Consider the following 20,643-nt stretch of genomic DNA (forward strand, 5'->3'; position numbering starts at 1 on the left):
CACTCGTCAACGACTAAGATGGTTGATTTACTTTCTCCTCATTCTTCTTTTTTGAGACATGAATATGGTGTTTTCATATCCTTACGTTTCACTATTTTTTACTTTCTTAAAGGTATCTCTGTCATTTCAGAATAGTTTTGTACATATTTCTTACTTGTATTTTTTATAGCTCACGAAGTTTTAGTTTCGAGAAATTGAAAGACATTTCACATCTGTGTGAAGGGATTCGTTTTACGGATGCTTTTCTTGGTGAAGAGTTATCATTCTGCCCTCCTTAAGACCATCCCATTACCAAAGAGGACGTGCGACTTTTCGATCAGAAGCTGAGGATGTCTACTATATATGTGAGTCGGTAATTTTTCGCAATGTCTGGTTTTCGTAGCTGTATTATTTGTAGGTTTGCTCCCAGCTAGTTCGCCTAAGGCAATCATTGGCCTCGAGCTATTCAACATCGTTTGAGAGGAGCCTTCAACCAGAAGACACTTTTCGCGAGGAATCTACTTACAAAGTAGCTGTTCCTGACCAAACGCTGCAATAGATGGGATCAAATCTTATATTTAACTAGAGATTTTCTAATTTCTTATTTCGATCTCTGGATCTCTTTCACGATGTATGGTTAGAGGGTGATATAAAAGCTGTGTTTTTGTGATACATTTCGTTCCAACGCTGGAAATGCGTTTAATGTAATGTCATATTTGAAAAAAGTGAACTCAAGAGGCAAATGATGCTGTCGACATACTCTTATGGTCCTGAATACGGCCTGGATGTGGTCCATACAACAGGTTTCATGACGGAATCCTGATTGCTGTTGTTGTGACTCAAAGTTCACGATATGCAGAAGAGGGTAATCTTCGTGTAAAAATTGTAGAGAACACTCAACAAGCGTATCAGACAGTACTGATGAAGAATTCTTTTGCAACCTAAGGAGGAGGAGCGTGCGCGAGATCGACTATCTAGGATCCTTTCCTTTGAAAGTAAGACGTCATATGGCTTGTGGCTTTCAACAGAAAGAATTTTGTAATGATTTTATTTGGCAATCAATGACGGAGTCACTGACCTATCTGTGAATAAATGAATAAAGATAGGTTGAGTCTCATGTGTAGATGGAAACGAATAACGCAGAAAATTATAAAATAGTTCTACAATTCTCAATTGATCTCAAAAAGAATCCTGAATGGTTACAATACACTACTTTCGTGGAGTGTTGCTATAGTTGAAAGTGTTCAAATGGCATTTGCAATAGACCTGATTTAAATACTAATGGTGCGCGTGTAGCGTAGTAGTTAGAGGTGGCCTGCAATACGCTTTCCAACAATCCTTGGTTCGATCCCGTACCCAGGCACACTAAACCTTCCATTCCGCTGGAATCGGTATATTGGTACCAGACTTGGTTGAGAGGATAAGCACACTGACGTGATAGATCGGTAGGCCACCGAAAGTCATTTTATTGGCAAATATATGCATTTATTAATCTCTACAATGCTTGATGAAGTCGAATGCATAGCGCGAGACTGATCAGCACTGATTGATTGTCCTTTATTTTTCAAATAATAACAAAAACCACAACAATCTATCGTACTTGGCAAGAAAACGGAAATATCGATGAAAAAAAAAACATAAAAAAACCAAAGTGTGCATAGGATGAGACCGATGTCAAATAATATTGTGGTTTAATGAAAGGAAGAAAAAACTCGAAAGAATCTAAAATGCCCAACTAATTTATGTGTGTAGGGTGGATACATATTAGAAAGGTATTTCTTCGCGATTCTTTTTATCCGTTTGCTAGCCTTAATAAAAGAACTAATTTACGTGGAAATTGTTTTGAAATTAGCAACATTGTCGCTTTTTAGATCCATGTTATATGGCTTTGGACAATTAGATCAAATTTGCCACACATTTTAAAAAGGGCAACCAGAAACAGTCAATTATTTTGTACAAAAATCCTCGACAAAATCTGGTACCTGTAACGCTGTAGATTCTCGACTAATAGATTTACGTAACCCTCACATACGAATCATTTCACATCGGATCTCTGGCTAACCGATTACCATTTTTTCGCAGGAATCTCGAAAGCTACTACTACTAAGAAGTCTTTAACAACTAGACCGCTGCTGAAAACGTTTTCAGGAAAATCGTCGATTTCAAGACGTCAAAATGCTATGCGAACAAAAGAAAAGTGTCTCGTTGGTAGAATTGGTAGATTCCAACTGTTCCTTTTTTCAGAGTAGCCATGTTGTGTTTGATCAGGATTATATCATTTTAAAAGTAAATTATGACCTTTATAAATAAATCGTCTACAATCCATCGTTATTTTATCACCTGAGATTGTTTTCATGAGAGCAGCGATTTGAATCTTCCGATTTGTTAACAGACGAACTGCTCGACAACAATGTTACAAACCAAATTCAAGGTTTAAGGGCTTCGTTGGTCTGGTGCCGCATTGAACCAGTAAGGTTATTATGTTGTTAAATGGTTAGGAAAGTGTAATCTTCTGAATTTACTAAAGAGACATCTGGGTAAGAATATGAAGGATATTGATACTTATACTACTTCATAATTGAAAATTAAACAATTGTTGTTCAACCCTTAAGTAGTCGCCAGTTATGCGGATTTGAAGAAGCCAATTGGTCCTGAACATGTCTGGTACTAATTCTCCGACCCGACTCCGGAGGGATGATAGGCTTAATGGTCCTCGTGTATGATCGAACCAATACCTTTCTTTTGCTGAACAGTATCACTTCTAATGTGTTATCAATTCCTAATTTTAATAGTACTCTATGAAATTTAATGAATAAATTGAATGGATTCTGCTGCCTAGAATATAGCTTTTCGGTTCGCTTCCTTAACACAAAAACGCCATGTGTACCAAAATCGGTATACACCCCTTGAAAGATTCCCAGAGGTTTTCTTACCGCACTTCTTGAAATCACTAGAAAAGAAAATTCGACGTAAATCGTATGTCCGGAATAGCTCTTCGAAAACTGTTCTCTCTCCTAATAATTTATAAAAAACCTCCATTTAGAGCAGCTCAATTTGGGACAAGAGTGTATTGCTTTTTAAGAGAATATACACTACAGTTTATGGCCAATGAGAAAACGCAGATATTCCCTTGTTTAGACATTGAGGTTCATTACCTTAGGACAGCTTTTCACTATGATGTAATAATAAATCAGTAATGATAAATGTTCTAACTTACTGTGTTTCTTTTCACGACAGTGAAATTATTGGAAATAATTTGGATACATAACAGCATCATTGCAGTTCTTTGAGAATTCTTCTTCAGACTGTTCAGACATTAGGGGTGAGAAGATTTTCTGTTTGGAAACAATTATTAATTCTTATTACCACCATTTTTATTGCTGGTTTAGACCCTTACTGTTCGAGAACATACATATATGCGATATTATAGTACAGCCCATAAGATAGGTCCTTCTATGCAGTAAGTCCTCAGCCAAAGGAATACTTGTATACCAACACTATCGGTGTACAAATGCCTTCTCTTATTTAGAAATTCGTGCATAAAGTACATCATTATGGAATGCACTACATCTGCACTAAAATTCAGTACATCCTGAATAACTTGTGAATTCTGAAGAACTTGGTTTTGTTCTTGGATCTCTTATGTGAGATGTACTGGTAGAAAGCTGTCACAATGAATTGTCACATTGTCATACGTCAGCAAAATGGAGATTTGCCATCGGACATCCAAATCACTTTCTTGACATAAAAGGCCAATGACACAATGAGATGGCATGATGAATGTTTTAAAGTGAAATAAGCTTAAAATGAAAAGTACACACACCTTAGAAAACTTACTAGTACTTTCCTACTTTGGTAGATCACTTTTTACAGATAAATAACTGGTGTTATTAAAAATTTGCATCGTCCATGTAATGTATGTGTAAAACATGTAATGTATAATATTTTGTATTTGTATTACATTATTTTATTTATTTATATTTATTTATTATATTATTTTGCATTTGCCCTCAGGGCAGAGACGGTGATTGCATGATCTCAGGTACAGTGTACCTGATTTCTTGCAAAACTTGCGGAGACGAATATATTGGCGAAACCGGGAAGACCTCTTTGTGTCCGCATAGAAGAACACCTAGATGGAAAATTTAAAAGCAAAACGAGTACTCCACTAGGCACGCATAGGACACAAAGACACAACGGAGAGGATTTTGATGTTAAGGTTAATATTCTTGCGCAAGAAACTAGCATATCGACGCGCAGGGTTCTTGAGGCATTTTGGATTAACTTCAAAAACCCAAATATGAACCGCAAGGAAGAGTGCCTCCTAATCACACGTGATTTCGCACAATATATCAGATTGATCTTCTAGTCTGATAAAGGGGCACTCTAGAAGGAAGTATACCTCATTCCTCTTCCGCAGACACAACCTAGCCGTTGGTCGAAGGCAGAGAAGTGGTGAGTATTCGATGTTATTCACGCTGTTAGGACTTGGTTTTTGAGTTTCTCTGTTTGAGTTATTGACGTGTTTGGCTTGGTAGATCGCTGTCAGTCGACCTTTCCAGGCTCTGAAGTAGGCGACACGGCCGAAACGTCAGCCTCATAATAAACTTAACAACCTCGCGCTCGTTCAAAGAAGAAGAATCAAGAAGTATTAAACAATGCCGAGGTTAAAAGACAGTCGGTCTTGGAAATTTTGGAATTATAACTTTCTTACCTAAGCTTTATAACTTTAAGTGATATCAAGCTTCTTGCACAAATTTTTGGCTAGTAACAATAAGGATGATGCTCTTAGAAATGCATATTAGTTGACTCAGTCTTCCTCATTGATAATGATGTAAGGTGTGACACAGGCTGAAACTTATAGGAATGATAGAACAAAATTCTAATAAAGAATACTACCATGATATTCGTCCAAGCAGGCATTACGTTCATTTGGTGTGTTTCGGAAGTAAGCTCACAAGCAACGAGCATAAGCTTTTTACGGATTTTCCTCGCTAACGAGTATGTGGTCTTCGAACTTTCGGCAGATGAGTAATGTTATTGCTAACAAATATTTGAGAAACTCTGTTGAGAAAACACTACATATGTTATACTCTTTTCATAGTGTTTTGTATATATCACCTTTTTTACAGAATGGGTGAAATCTGATTTTTACAGGCACCAAGAGATCAGTATCGCCTCTTATAACTCAGCTCTGGCTTGCAGTTTTGTGGAAGCTCATCTGTGAAATAACGAGGAGAAATGTAACAAAAATATTTTTAAAAATTTAATCATATAGATAATGATGTATAATAATGCTAAAATTTGAAAGAGAAAACGTTCTTCCAAGAACTTGGAGTGAATACTTTTTAAATCATGAATTTACCTCAAACGAGTTCGAAATCATAGCACGATACCCAACGAAGCAAGCTTTACATCTACTGTTTAGTCTATAATTGAACAATTTATTTGATTGAAACAACTGCGCAAAAGCAACAAACAAACATAAACTAATAATTTACTATTTATCCCCGTCGAAGACGCTTCTATTCACGTAGACTTAGAGCCTGAGGAGTTTTGTTTCAATATTAATACACTTTATATCGATGGAACATTCTATCGATATGCTGTTTTTCAATACTTTATATTATTGTAGTATAATGAAGCCAAAGATTGTAGTGAATAACTTCTCACAGTTTCAAATTACTTTATTAATTACATTTCTGGTTGGTTTCATGCAAAAACATACAAGCGATATGACGGAATTAGTCGTCACAGCTGACACCACTTGCTCGCTAATTTCCGCTATTGCTGACAATGTGGCGCTGATCCAATGTTCAGTGTTCTCTTCTTTTTCCCATTATCTTTTCTTTGATCTTGATTCTGTAAATTGGTAAATATTGAACAAGGGAAGTAAAACTGAATCAAAGAACTAGAAAATGGATGTATTGCACTTATATCCTTAACCCCTCAAGAGGTAGGGGTGTATTTTTTTTGCTAAAGTGATTGTAGTTGCTTAGTCAAGAACGGTAGAGATAAAAAATCGATAGTATACCGTAATGCTTGCTGACTTTCTAAGATTATGTCGCCATCTGCATTTAAGAGCTCACCTTAACGATCTCACTCGGTCTATATGCGAACACATCGTCCGCTTCATTCTAAAATGAACTAGAATAATTTGAAAGCAGAGTGATTTGATAAAACTTGCATGTTAAACTGAAGCATAGCTGTCTTGAGTTAGAGATTAATGGAATTAGTGACTATGTGCAAATTTTTGTTAGCTGCATAGATAAAAAGAAAGATTGTGACCTTGTGATTGAGTATGAAAGTCGTTACATCATTTGCCACCATTGACACGAGTAATTACGAGATTTATTTGAATAAAATTCATCTATTCACATAGAAAAGGCTATGATGGAAGATTTAAAAAAAATGCTCGTCAAAACTTCAGAAGTCTACGAAAAAAAAATCAAATTATGTACATGTAAGCATCACAAGACAAGAAATGTTGGAGGAAAGTGATAGTGATAGCACGAAATGCTACAGAAATCTTAACGAAAAAAAAGGAAGTAAACAAAGAACACGATGAATGTTGGGTGATCAAAAATTGCATTTAAGAACTGTTTATGAAATGTGAAAATTAAACCATTGAAATGATAATGTCTTCATGCAGATTCTTCTACCTTGACTGGCTTCAAAAGCTTCTCCTTTGAAATGAATTTCCTCATATCTTTAGCCGACCAACGGTCTTTTCCTCGTGCCGTCAACGTTCTAAAAGAAATATGCTCTTCTTCCACGACTATCTTAAGACTTCGAAAATTATTTAAACAAGTAATTTTTCTGCTCAATTACTGAATAATAAAAATAGACTCCTATACAAGTTTTAAGCACTAGAAATGTAACATTTTTGTTTTGTCCTCAATGATTTACTTGTCGACCGGGATGAAAGCGCTCCTGATTGTCAAACTGTGATGTACAACAGAGTTTCTTCCGACAGATGATCGCCCAAATTGAAAACGAGTTTGAGATTTCCATCCAAAAACCAAGCTGTTATAAATTATTGAGAATAATAGCTATTTTCCTGTGAAGCATAGTCGTTAAGTTGTAAACCTTGAGAAATTCCTAGTAATGTTATAACGGGAAAAGAAAGAGATCTCACTAAACCAGCAACATACTCTTTATGTGTAACGGCAATATGAGACAATAGGCTTACTCTTGAATGTGTTACAGCATGGAAGTGCCGAACTTGTCCTCAGAAAACCAAATGCACGAGCAATTACAACTATCTCAGATTTTAGCCGCTTAAATTAGATCTTAGTAATATTTCACGATTACTATGTAGCTCATGCTACTCGTTCGCAAGAGTTGGATAAAAAGTAAAGAAAAATAGAAGTCCGGAAGTCGACATTTTTAGTCAAACTTACCTTTTCATAAGTTTAAATGCTTTTTCACTAAACAACGTCCATCGTTTTGGTAGTGTCGGATTTTTATGCTTCAACCATTGCTCCCATTCCCAGTACTCCTTACACATGATAGACGCTTTTTGCCATAGGAATCGTCCTCTCAAGCAGTAGTAAAAGATAACACCTGAAGTGGCATGAAAATCAGTATGCCTTGCCATAGTTAGTCATTAAATTCTATATATTGTTCTTTCATTTTACTAAATGCTTCCTGAACCTTCTTCAAAATACTTTGCAAGCTCTCATATAACTTCAATTGTATATATGTTCTCCATTTCAAAAACTTGTTTTAAAAGCTACACTTCAAACATTGTTGTATTTTCTTATTGTGTTGTTAATTAGTGGTAATTATTAAACTTTTGAATGAAACGCGTGTCGTGTGGAAACCCCAGAGTGATATTAATGATTATGAACAGAAACCATAGATTCATCAAGTCAAGAAAAAGATTGATTTTGGCTTTGAAAACATAACAGAAGAACTGCTGTAGGTAAGAGAACACAAATACTTACCTTGAACCTATTCTTGAAAAAGGGCATAAAGTGTAGATCCTAGAAGTGCAAGAATGTTTACCATTTTGAATACAGACAATCTAAGAAACCATGGGCACGGCTTCAGTGACCGAGTTATAAAAAGTGGTTTCTACCTCATTTTTACAGAGAAGATCTAATCATGAAACTTAGCCATGTACGTTTTTTGTGCATTCGTCTGTTTATTATGTAACCATTCATGAAATGAGAAATTCCGTCTAAAAATAAGAACCGCACGTCTTTTCCAAGCAGCTCCCTTACTGAGACTCCAGAAAGAGTGGACGGTGTCGTTTTGCCGAAGAGTGTCTAACTGACGCCCATAAAGAACGAGATTGATAACCTCACATGAAAACGGATCAACGAACTCCATCATCAAATCTTATCCACGATGATTCAGATGAGGGATAAAATCGACGAAATCGATTCCAAGCATAGCTAGTGAGGAATAGAACTTTCGTCACACTAAAGGAAAGCTTGAAGCACATTCCAGATAAAGAAAGTGATGCTTGTAAACAGGAAATACTTTACACTACATTTTTCTTAACTAGGTAGGTTTAACAAAAACTTTTTAATCCAAAATTTAGTGGAAATTGTAAGAAGAATTATTAGTGATGTCGACGCCAAAAATACGATAATTATAAGAGGCTGAAGATTTATGATAATGTAACACACCAAGTCAGTCTAGCCGCTGGGTTAAACGGCAACTTACAAGCGGTAGCATCATAATATCAGATGAATTCATTTCAAAATCATGTAAAACCACTATGAATTGTTTTCTATTGAACAGTTCCTGATCAATAGTACTCGCGATAATTCCTGATAAAAAAATTTCTTGCAATAATAAGTTAATAAAGCGAAGATAAAGTGGTATGCCTCGATCAATCCCTGAAGAATGCGCCATACAATCGACTTCATCAAGCATCGTAGAGGTAATTGAATGCATATTTGCTACATATACTGATCTGCGGTGTCTTCCTATGTATCAAGTCGATGCCTTTACCCTCTCATTATCAATTTTCCGATCTCGGAGGTACGGAAGGATTGGTGAGCACGATGCGCTGAATCGAACCATCGATCGATCCAGTGTGAATTTCAGGACACATCTAATCGCTGCGCTACACTCGCCGACAAAATTATAAGAATTCGGAACGTAATAAATCTAAGGAACGGGCTATATTCACATCTATCTTCCCAGCAAGGAAGAGAACTGCTAAATAGCAAGCTGAACTGCTTAAATACTATGCTGTCCAAACACATACATGCTCAAAGTCACGGCTGTTCTATAGCTGCGGATAAGATTTCGATAATCAGAGCTGAAGAGTTCCGAATATGACAGACTTGAAAAAGACAATTTATACTAACGTTCTATGTTTATATGTAAATTTCTTAAGCGCAATTTCCATCGGTTATAACTGGGCGGGATTTCGTTATGTTTCTCTGACTTTTGCATCTTAACGCAGTAATGATGCTCTTCTCTCGTCCTTCCTTTTATCCCTTCTCTGAAGGACTTTGCAAGATCGGCATGTTGCTCGCGCATCTCCGCGTTTGGTTATCTACCGGAGTGCTTCTGCCGACGGACTTGTGCTTTTAAATTATCGGCTTTATTAGCACTGACATGGAGACGTTGATTTAAAGAGTCTCTTCAACTGCTTGAGGTTTCGAGAAACCTTTTTTCTTCGGCATCATAAATCACTGAGGTATTCCAATCTCGGCCTATCTAGTGATACCGTTCTTAACCTTCTTAGCTAATATCACATCGTTAGTCAAAGATTCAGACGCAAGTGTGTATGCGTTGTAGCGACGTATGTACAATACGCCTTTATACTATCACCAGACCCTAGATGGCTAGAATGATGCTGAGATTTAGTGACCTTGTTTGGCTCATCCCACCCAAAGTTGCCTTATTATAAGTTCTTTTGAGGTGATGAAAATAAGACAATTTATTTTCGCTATTTTTGGCGACAGCTACCATTGGATCGTTTGCAAGACTCCGCCAAGGAAAGTGATATTTCTACGAGCATAGCTCTTCGGACTTTTATACAGCATAAGTGAAGCGGAAATGCTAGACGTAAGGTTGCATACTTTGATACACGACAAACGGTATTAATAAAGGTAGAATAAAGCAGTTTCTAAAGCCATGTGTTCAGCAGATCTAGGAATAAGGGAGGACGGTATACTTAGATATCTAAGTGCGTAACTAACACACAGCAGATTCAATAGAAAAGAAAATGTTAGATGATTTAAAACGTCAAAATAGAAATGAAACCTAATCAGTTGAAGTTTGGACGACTGACTAACAGAGAATTGGTTAACATGATACAACTTCTTGTCTGCCATGGACAACAATATTGGAATAGGAGGCACTCAAAAATACCGTAACAAGGATGAGGCTAAGAAGATTGTTAATTAACATTGTTAAAACGCGCAAATATAACCTTTTTCAACATGTTGCTAGAACAAAAAAGAAGGAAAGCTTTCGAAAATAATCACAATAAAGAGGGAAAATCACTTAAGAATGCCGCAGATAAATGCTAAAAGAATACACCCGTTTAGAAGTCGTCACGTGTTTCTTGTACACGAGCGCCAACAACAATTTATTGCAATTCAAACAGCTTGTGTTTTCCTTGTCACTAATGGTTTTCGCCCACACATACAAACAGTCATCAACAAATGAATTTACCAAAACCATAACAAACAATCAACAATCTACTTTTGAATAAATTTAATTATTCTGAATCCTATAAAAAGAAAAAAAAGCAAATTCCTCTCCACAGTATCGAACGATATATGGTAGAAATGTGCTTAGCAAGAAACATAATACTGTTATTAATGTTAAAGGATAAAGGATGAAGTGGTTGACGTTGATCAATCCTTGGGATGCGCCATGCATTCGACTTCATTAGACATCATAGAGGTGATTGAATGCATATGTGGCCTATACAATGCCTTGCGGGGGCCAGCCGATGTGTCAAGGCAGTATTTTTATCCTCCCATACAATTCTGGTACCAATTTACCGACTCCGAAGAGATAGTAATCTTGGTGAGCCCGCCGCGCGGTATCGAGTGCATTGTGCATTGCAGGGCGCCTCTAACCACTGCGCTACACGTGTCCGTTATTATCGTTACGTTTATCAGTCTAACGTGCCCTTCCTCATCTTCGAAGTGGGATTCTCCACGGTGAAAGTTTGAAACCAACGTTGCACTGTGCGTTTGTTAACAGCTCCTTGACCCCATGCGTTAAATGTGCTACTCTATGTCCCAGTCTGAAATCGTAGAAATAGACTTGTCGAAATTTTTCTTTTGACACCTGAAATTCTAACGTTTTAGATATGTCAAAAACATAATTGGCAGCATTAATTAATTATGAAATTAATTAAAACATATACAAGAAAAAGATATAGAGAGAGATAAGATAGGGGCACGTGTAGAGCAGTGGTTAGAGGTGTCCTTCAATACACACTTCATTCGATCCCACGCCCTGGGCTCACCAAACCTTCCATCCATCCGGTTCAGCAAACTGGTACCAGAATTGTATGGGAGGATATAAAAAACACTGAGTTGACACATCGCGCAGCACCTGCAAGTTATAGTATAGGCCAGACATCATTCAATCACTTCTACGATGTCCGATGAAGTCGAATGCATGGTGCATCTATTAGGGATTGATCAACGCCAACCACTTTATCCTCTATCCTTTTGTAGAAGAAAAATGACATTACGAAAGCAACATTATTCTCCGAACAACCTAATACATTACTAACTAATTATGTGAATAAATAATAAACCTGATTTTTCGTGAATGAAGTTCTAACTTTCTTTTCTTGGCAATTTTGGTCCACGAATTCAGCTTCGTCATTTCGAGCACACCGGTTTTTTTTATCATTCATCTTAAAGTGTTACTGTTAGAACGCAAATATCCTTACAAAATACATGTGAATTTTCAAATTTACCTGTTGATATCCATATAAAATATTGTTGACAGAAAATGTAGGGTTTTCCATTCGCTCGAAATTGTATGAATGATAATACGAAGCAGCTACAGCAATTCCTCAGAAAAGAGGAGAATAAGCGGCGGAACCATAATGAAATTCGGTGTTAATGTCAATCAACTCGTTTATTTGCTATTAACAACCACAATAACATTGAAAATGAAAATTAAAAGCGGTGGAAAGTAAAACGACAATTAGGCAATCGACATAACTGTTTGCAAGCACTGTTATTCTCATCCCGTATGTCGATAAGATCATTGCGACGTCTAGTTGTACTTTAATTGCGGAGAAACAAACTTTCTAATTGTATAATAAAAGAATAGAGCTAAATAATGGTACTCAATAATACGCAAAAATTTTGACCTCGCAATTTTACCAAAGGGGTGCATTTCAGTGCTTGGCCACGTTGCCTTTGGCTCGATCTCGTGTTCTCGGCAACCGAGGCCTCCATCATTCCGGATTCCAAAAATTGGTAGTGGATATGTTTGGGAGGATAAAAACATTGACTTGATAGGTGAGTTGCCCAACGAAAGTCATTGTTTAAATGTCATACTCATTCAATCATCTCTAATATGTATTAGCTCGAATGCATAGCGCATCCCTGAGGCATTAATATCACCAACACTGAGGATAACATTGAATTAAGAACAAACACACTTAATTGATGGATTTAATTCCAATGATTTCTGTCTGCATAACATGTCATAAAATTGGAATTTATAAAAGTCCTAACACAGCATTGCCATACACTGCATTTGCATATTTTCTGAAATTTAATGACCAAAGTAAAAATCGTAGAATTCCACTGTTTTCTTCAAAAAAGGCATTCTTTTCTAATATATATGTATATATTCGTATACTTTATGATGTCAAAAAATTTAGAAATTTGGGCATTCTTTGCATATTCCTTGAATGTGGATTTTGAAGCAAATGTACACCAAAAGTAGTATTCGAGAAGAATCTTGTTCTATAACCTCAAAGCGACAAAGCTAAGTCACTTTCTTAAGTCTCCAAGCTCTTCGCGGTGCTCAAGTACTTTAGTTGTCGGAAAATTATTGGGAGTTTTGGATAAACCATCATAACTCATTATGTGCTTACTATAGACTAGAATTATCATCAGGTCTAAACAATCCATCGTCGTTTGCTGTCAAGTTTTGTTAACAAATAAACGTTCAAGGTTATGGCTCACCTCCATGTTTCCTATAATTCATTCAACGATATGGAAGACAGATTTCATAGGATTAGATTACATTTCGAACTTCCCAACAGAATTTACCAGGGACTTCTCAGACATCACAAGATACGAGTGTACTTGAATATTTATGAAATTATTAGTGTCCTAACGCTATCACTTAGCCATGTACTTGAAAAGGCTGATAGAATTTCGAGACAACGGAGTGACAGAGACGCTGTGTTGCCTGTTATAACAGGTTCGAAAAAATCTACTTTAATGTGTACCAAACAGGTCAATACTAGATGTAGTCAATGTAGAGGTTGTACACTGCAATAACTGTAATATGTATATATAAATATATATATATATATATATATATAGTGTATATTGTAAACGATACGGATTTCAATCATGTTTAAATGATGTAAAATGTAAACGTCACATTTTAGAGAAACATTTTATTGAATATTTTGTGAAGAAAAATCGTTTAAAGGGTGCAAGTTATGTGAACACCTAGCATTTTTTCAGACAATCGTTTTGACGAAGCCGAGTGTTCAACTACATTACAATTTCATTCGTACAAGTCTTCTCAATGATTTATTCTTTTTTTTAACAAACAATTAAACAAGATATTATTGCAAATGTTGAGCTTCAGAGCTTAGAAAATACAGTATTTATAGTCGTAGCTTCAATGATTTCTTCTAAGATGATTCTCACTTCACCATCAGCAATCTGTCGCCCTGAATTGGAAGTGTCAGAAAAAGTACCTACTTCAACATTTCCAGTGCAGTCACGGACTACAGAATCCAACTTAGACAAGAATAAGATCTTCGACAAGACAAAACGACAGATTAAAATTGTCATCAAAGTACTGAAGACAAGAGTAAAACCAGAACAAATGATGCGTGATGTGATCAATATTAACCTGGAGTGATTGGAGCTTGCTAATAGTCTCTAAATAAGAGCATATGAAATATTAGGATTTTGATTGTGAATTAATTTCACCGTCAGCATCTTCGACAGCTTCGCTCCTTTTATCATCCGACTCTTTTGTCTTATTTTCTTTATTGTCGACGTTCGAAGTAGACGCAATCTGAATTCTGTGTTCGACGCACGGAAATAACGAGCTGCGACTTATACTAGCAGCAGTGGTACACATGTATACAGTATAACACTTGTGAATGGTTACTTAAGTAGATGTACAGTATATAGAATCATTTTATATTACACAGCTATTCCGCTAGCATTACGAAACCATACGATTAAAATATGAACGAACCTCGGTGATTGATCCAGTTGGCTCATCCGATGCTGCCGGACCAGTCTCCTCAACAGCTGGTGTTGAATCTTTATTTAATTCGCTATTAACGATATACTGAAATCATATCAAGTAAACCAATGACACGCCATTCTCGATGAGAATGTTTTGAAGAGTCGCTAATTTAAAAAATGAATTCAGATTTTTAGAGTATCTTTACACGAACGAAGAATACAAACACACACAAGCAAATATACACGCCCAAATATTCACATGAAAATACGTAGGTATACCTTAATACGTACACATGAACAAACGTTTATATGTATATATATCGGACCACAGTTTAAAGATTTAGGTTCTGTCAGCATTCGCATTTTCGTTGAAGAACGTACCACCAGAGGTAAGATACGAGCACTTCTGCTTAGGAAATACTTTTGATTAAGGGCTGGTAATACCAATGAGGAAAAAATTGTTACAAAACATTCTTTGATAATGCCCTGATAATGTCATACTTTTGAATGAATTGGTTGGTGTTTGTTCAGTACGACGATGATAATACAACAGCACTGAGTGAGGTTTAGTTTATTTGCGGTGTTGCGGTGTAGAAGGTAGAATCATATGATGTCGGTGAGTGAGTAAAAATTTTTGAAGCTTTTTTCAATTGTGCATAAATGTAATGTGTGTGCGCATGTGTACATCGCATGTGTACTTTTCTATGTACCTAACTACATAATTTACAAGTCTCTCTTTCTGATGCATAATTACAATTTTTAACAACCACAATAGAAAACCACTACGTAGAACTATTCTCTAACTTACCAAGTCTGTATTTCAAACATTTTGCTATGCCAAAAAGTGCATAAAGTTTTGTGAGTTAGAAAAAAGGCTACAAAATTAACCATAGACTGAAAGTAGGCAGAGCAAAAATACACCTGTGATAGGTTGAGCGAGCCGTAACAGCATTGCGGATGCGCGCACAAACGATAGGTATCGATCGGACGAGAATACGAATGCGAAGGCAATAACATATAACCTACCTCTGCAAAAAATAAATGGTTAACAATACTTAACCTTAGTGGTATAACAGCTTCTCTGCTTTGTCACACATTTAATTCTTCGTGTCGGAGACAAAACAACGATTATGGAGTTTATCTCATCATATTTGTAAATCACATCTTTTCTTTTCGACTTTACGACGAATAACTAGAAAAAATAAATCAAATAACGATGATATTTTAAGGAAGACTACGAAAAAGAAAAAGCGAAAAAAAGTTCAAGAGAGGGTAGTAGAATTGTTCTTCGAGGCTAGTTATGTTTTTTCTTCTATGTGTGCCGAATAATCGCAAACTTCTTCATTAGCTCTTTTTTAATTTTAACAAAGCTTAAAATATACTAAATACGTTGGAATGACAGATCGTCGTAATATGAAGGTTAGCAGAGTGTGAGATTTTTTCGTTTTCTTGAGCAGCGATGTGTGCATATCAACGCCAAAAATTCAGATAACAAACCGTACAAAGTGGAAAAACTTACCAAATCGTGTGGGAGAAACGGTGGGAAGGAAAGTTGAGGTAAGTTAGAGTGCGCGGAAAAGCGCAGTGGATAAAAGTGCCATGCAATACATGTGGTCACGAGTCGACCCAGCAATTCGACGTGACCAAGCCGCCATTCATTCAGTGGAGGCGAATTCGTACAAGATTTATTTGTTAGGCAATCAATACTATACCTCGTATATTAAAAGGTCATAACGAATTATTTTCTGGACCAAATATGTATTGGGTCAATTTTAGTAAATGAAAAAAAAAGTAAAAAATTAATGAATTTCGAATGCGTGGCGTATCTCTAAGGATTGTTCAACGCCAACGTTTCAAGCTTATGGAACGTGTGCGTTTGTTTTCTTCTGGAATAGAAATGGGTAATTGAATGGGCCATGTGCACTGCTTTTACCTTGTATCCATTTACAGATCTACACATATTGCTGGAAAATTTTGATAGCTGTGCTAGAGTTTTCTCACATATTCATTCAAATGGAGTCGCTATTCTTTGTAGATCGAAGGAGGCTTGTCCCAATAAATCTGGCACCAATCTGCCGATTTCGGATGGTTGGGAGGGTTTGGCTGGCCCTAGGCGTGGAAAACTACACTTATTATGCATGTGTTTTACAACATCTTCAACCACTACCCTTCCAATGCCCGAAAATGAACCGTCCAAATAAAATTGTAGGCTTATTGCTGCTCACATGTGTGAATAAAGATGGAAGCAATTTTTAGGGCGAAAACAGAGAGGAATGTGGTGAAGTAGCAGTTGACATTGAGAAATCTCAGGAACGTAGAGGAATCGTGGTTGAAAAAGAGAGAAGAAAAAAACTGAAACAAGAACGAAAGTCTCGCAGTGCCGATAGAGCACAAAGGCGTAGTGAAGTTAGCAACAACGAGAATGCATCGATGTTAAAAACACGGAACGATAAGTCCTTCTACGATGTACCGAAAGCGAAAAGTCTATGCAGGAATGCAGAATGTCGATGATGAGCCGCAAGCAAAATCATTGAAACGATCGACAGAGAGGCTCTCAATTTCGCTATCAACAGATAATCGCTCTATTTGGGCTCAAAACCTCTTGATGCACGTGGTTTGTCTTTTTTATAATATTATTCTACTATGAACCGCCATGGAAGACAGCCTGTAAAAATCTACATAACAAAAGAAAGGAACACGTTTAAGAACAATGTAAAATTTTAGAATATAACATCGTTAAGAAAAGAATTCATTCAAAATAAGAGAAATTCGCAAACGAACTACACATTTGAACACTGCAAGTGAAATATGACGAAGAACAGGTGTATTTATAATAGAAGAATAAAGTAGTGGTTTTATTATTAGTACTTAAATTTGTGCTTTCGATAAATAAAATTTGCTAAAGACTAGTAACTATAGCGACTTCTTTCTTAGGCTTAGACAAGTTAATCGAACTATACTTTTTATTATACATGTTATATCACCCGATATCTCATATTTTCTAATACCAATACTTGCTCCATCGGAATCGCCTCCAACCACTAGTCTTTGAATTTGGGGGTAGATTCAGCTGATCCTTGAGGGTTTTAGTATTCTTTATGAAAGTGGTAAAATACGGATCGAATATCTCTTCGTTATCCTGGGACAGCTCTGAGGAGCGTTCTCATGTCTTAAACATAGGCGTCACCAGTCCATTATTAATCATTCTTCGTGCGAAAAAAACAAATAAGGCTAGATTTTCCCAAGGCCTTCCAGTGCCGGTATGTCTTTTAAAACTTTCTCAGTTATTCGTTTCATCAACTATATTACTGCAGGATAATGGTGATTGTTGCCTGAAATCTGACGGAACATGCTTGAATGCTGCTAATGAAGCACCTTCAGAAAGCAACAACGGCGCGGTTGGTATAATCACAAGTATTTCGTTCTATCATTATTAAACGATTGAATATCTTGTTCCAGGTTTCCGTTAGTACTAAAATCGTAAACAAGGAAAACATAACGAGTGATGTTACCAATAAAGACTACGATCACATGCTATTAGACATGCAAAAAGTGATTAAGAACTTTCTTGGAACTGTTACTGTATGTTTTAAGCTTCCTGAGGCGTTCAAATTTCAGCTTAATTTGAGTCATAGTTGGAGTACTCCCAAGCGGATTCTGGATTCATCGTATGTTACCAACGAACCGACAAACCCTTCTGTTTCATCTTCAGGAGTCGTACCAAACGAGCACTCCTATTTGTGTGTTACTGCATTTTCATATTAATTCTATAGCCATCCACTGCATATTCACTCTTTTACATATATATATATATATATATATATATATATATATATATATATACGTATGCACACGTACATACATGTGTATATACATATATATATGCATATATATACATATATGTGTATATATACATATATGTTTTTTAGCCTTAATAGCCAAAGCTACATCTCGACATCATGATCTTGCTAAAGAATTCCATGGTATATCTCTGATCCTGCCTGAAGGTAATTTACATGGAAAAATTGGCTTTAGTTCGGGTTCCTTTTTATGTGTATAGAGTTGTTTTTTCTTTTTAGCTTCATCTACACTTGATGAGCACTCTGTTGCGGAAACCACGCTTCATTTAAGTATAAGGACAATTCATGAGGTTTTAAAGGTATACCTTTGATCCTAACGAAGAGTGTATCTTCGATAATCAAAAATTCTGAAACGAGTATTTATTGTCTTAACTTAAGCAAGAAGTATATTTAAAAGTGACTATTACACATAAGTTAGGTTAGTAAATTCTTGCGAAACATTGATAACCCTGGCATGAAAAACAGCATAGTTTTTCGCAGTTATTTATTCGTTAAAAAAGAGATCGCGGTTTTTGAGTTCTTGGAAGAACGGTGGAATTATCTCTAATGTCGAATCTTTTAACCCGTTTATGAAAATTTTTCTTATTAGTCGGACACCTTTCCAGAATTAAAGCGAAAAATTTTTCAGAAACAACCCTCTGGTGCTTCCACATAATCGTTAATGAAGGTGTTGGAAGAGCATAGAAAAAGTCGAGTGAAGGCACGAAAAGATCATAATCACCTTTTTGCGCCTCCGGTTTCATATATGTCAGTGCATATATCTTAATTAGTAAAAAAAGGTGCATTCACACTGCTCTATTTAAGTAAACCATCATTGCCGTGTACCTCGCGTAATCTCTCTTCCACTAAATCATGTAGCAGTGGTGGAATCATGGTAGGAGCTGTCTTTTATAGTTGCCGCAATAACATTGCGCAATATATTTGTAGTTTAGGCTGGATTCGCTGTGGCAGAAAATGCTTTGGTAGGTTAAGTTTCAAGTGTTTCTGTAAAGGCTGTCTTCCTGATTTATTTTCAAGGCTAACATATTCTGTTCAGGAGAAAACTACAGATATGAATAAGACAATTGTTCCTGACAATGAAATGGTTTCAAAGGTTTCTGCCACATTGACGGTTGTTCTTTGACTTTATTTTGCTATCGTTCTATTTAGCATGATTCATTTTCCTTTCAGCTCTTTATTTTGCTCGCCCACCCACTACTTTTTTATTGCTCTTCTCCATATATTTAATCTATACAGCTTCCCGATGAAGACGTTATACACGCGTCGCCTGAGAAGCTTATTTTGTACAAATTAAAGTTTGCAAAATTTTTTTGCAAACGGGTTAGTTCTTTTCGCGACGGAACTGTTCTAAGAAGAAGGAAACTAAGAGTACCAGCTTATTATTATGATTCCATATGTTTTATCATTGAAGACATTAGAGATACTCGACTCTATCGTAACAACTCGTATAACCTAAACGTTTTGCCATCAACTTTTGAACCTTTTGGTATACCATTTATATATATACTTGTGTGAGTTTGTATATATGTATATATACATACAAACAAACATATATACAAACATATATACATATAACATTTATATATTTATAATATATATACATATATATAACCTCAGGAGGGGCTGGTGTAGAGCAGTGATTAGAGGTGAATTTGCAATATGCACTGTATCGAACAAAGGTTCGATCCCTTCATCTAAGGTCACCATGCCTTCATCTCTCCGTGGATGACGAGTGGGTTAAAACTTGTTTGGAAGGATAAAAGCACTAACTTGAAACATCATTGGGCCACCTTTGCTAGTGTATAGGCCAAATACGCATTCAATCATTTCCTATGGATGGTTGATGGAATCGACCACATGCCACTTCCTTCATGGTCTAATCAAAGCCGAATAGTTAATCCTTTACCTAAGGAGCTTCTACTCACCAATTTGAAAACTCTTTGAGCTTGTGCAATCTTTCCAGCGTCCTAGAGAGGTTTTCAAACAGGAAATTTTCTCTACTGAAGCAAAGTTAGCATTTCGCATATTGTTTAGAAGACATTTTAAAAGTCTCCAGTTCTACTTTCATTGTAAGCTAAGTAAGACAGATTTTCAAATTTATCTCTTGATGGGATTTGGGATTCAAGAGGATGGGAATACATAAGCGAAGTTTGGAATTCCTCTTAATAGTGTTAACAGTTGTTATGTGAAGGCACAGTCTAATAAATATGTTCATCTCTTCAAAAGATGTTGGTACCCTCCGATTCTGATTCGTCGCCTGCCCAAGCCACTTTACTTTCACAACGAGATATTAGAAGTACTCCAAAATTCTTAAAGTTCTGTTCATTCTCCCAGAAGCTGCAGTCCATTGCAAAATCTGTTCTCGATAATCCAAGTGTCGTGATGCATTATATTGCTCCACC

General features: G+C 36.2%; 1 long non-coding RNA gene across 1 annotated transcript; it reads left to right on the forward strand.

The window, feature by feature from the left end:
- The first annotated feature begins 18,894 nt into the window (after nt 1-18,894).
- LOC309798227 lies at nt 18,895-19,204 on the forward strand. The gene is made up of 3 exons (XR_014293018.1): nt 18,895-18,988; nt 19,046-19,115; nt 19,174-19,204. It is a non-coding gene; the product is annotated as an uncharacterized lncRNA (long non-coding RNA).
- The last annotated feature ends 1,439 nt before the right edge of the window (nt 19,205-20,643 follow it).

Source organism: Mesoplodon mirus (genome assembly GCF_964341445.2).
Source record: "Mesoplodon mirus genome assembly, contig: HAP1_SCAFFOLD_2295, whole genome shotgun sequence".
Lineage (NCBI taxonomy): Eukaryota > Metazoa > Chordata > Mammalia > Artiodactyla > Ziphiidae > Mesoplodon > Mesoplodon mirus.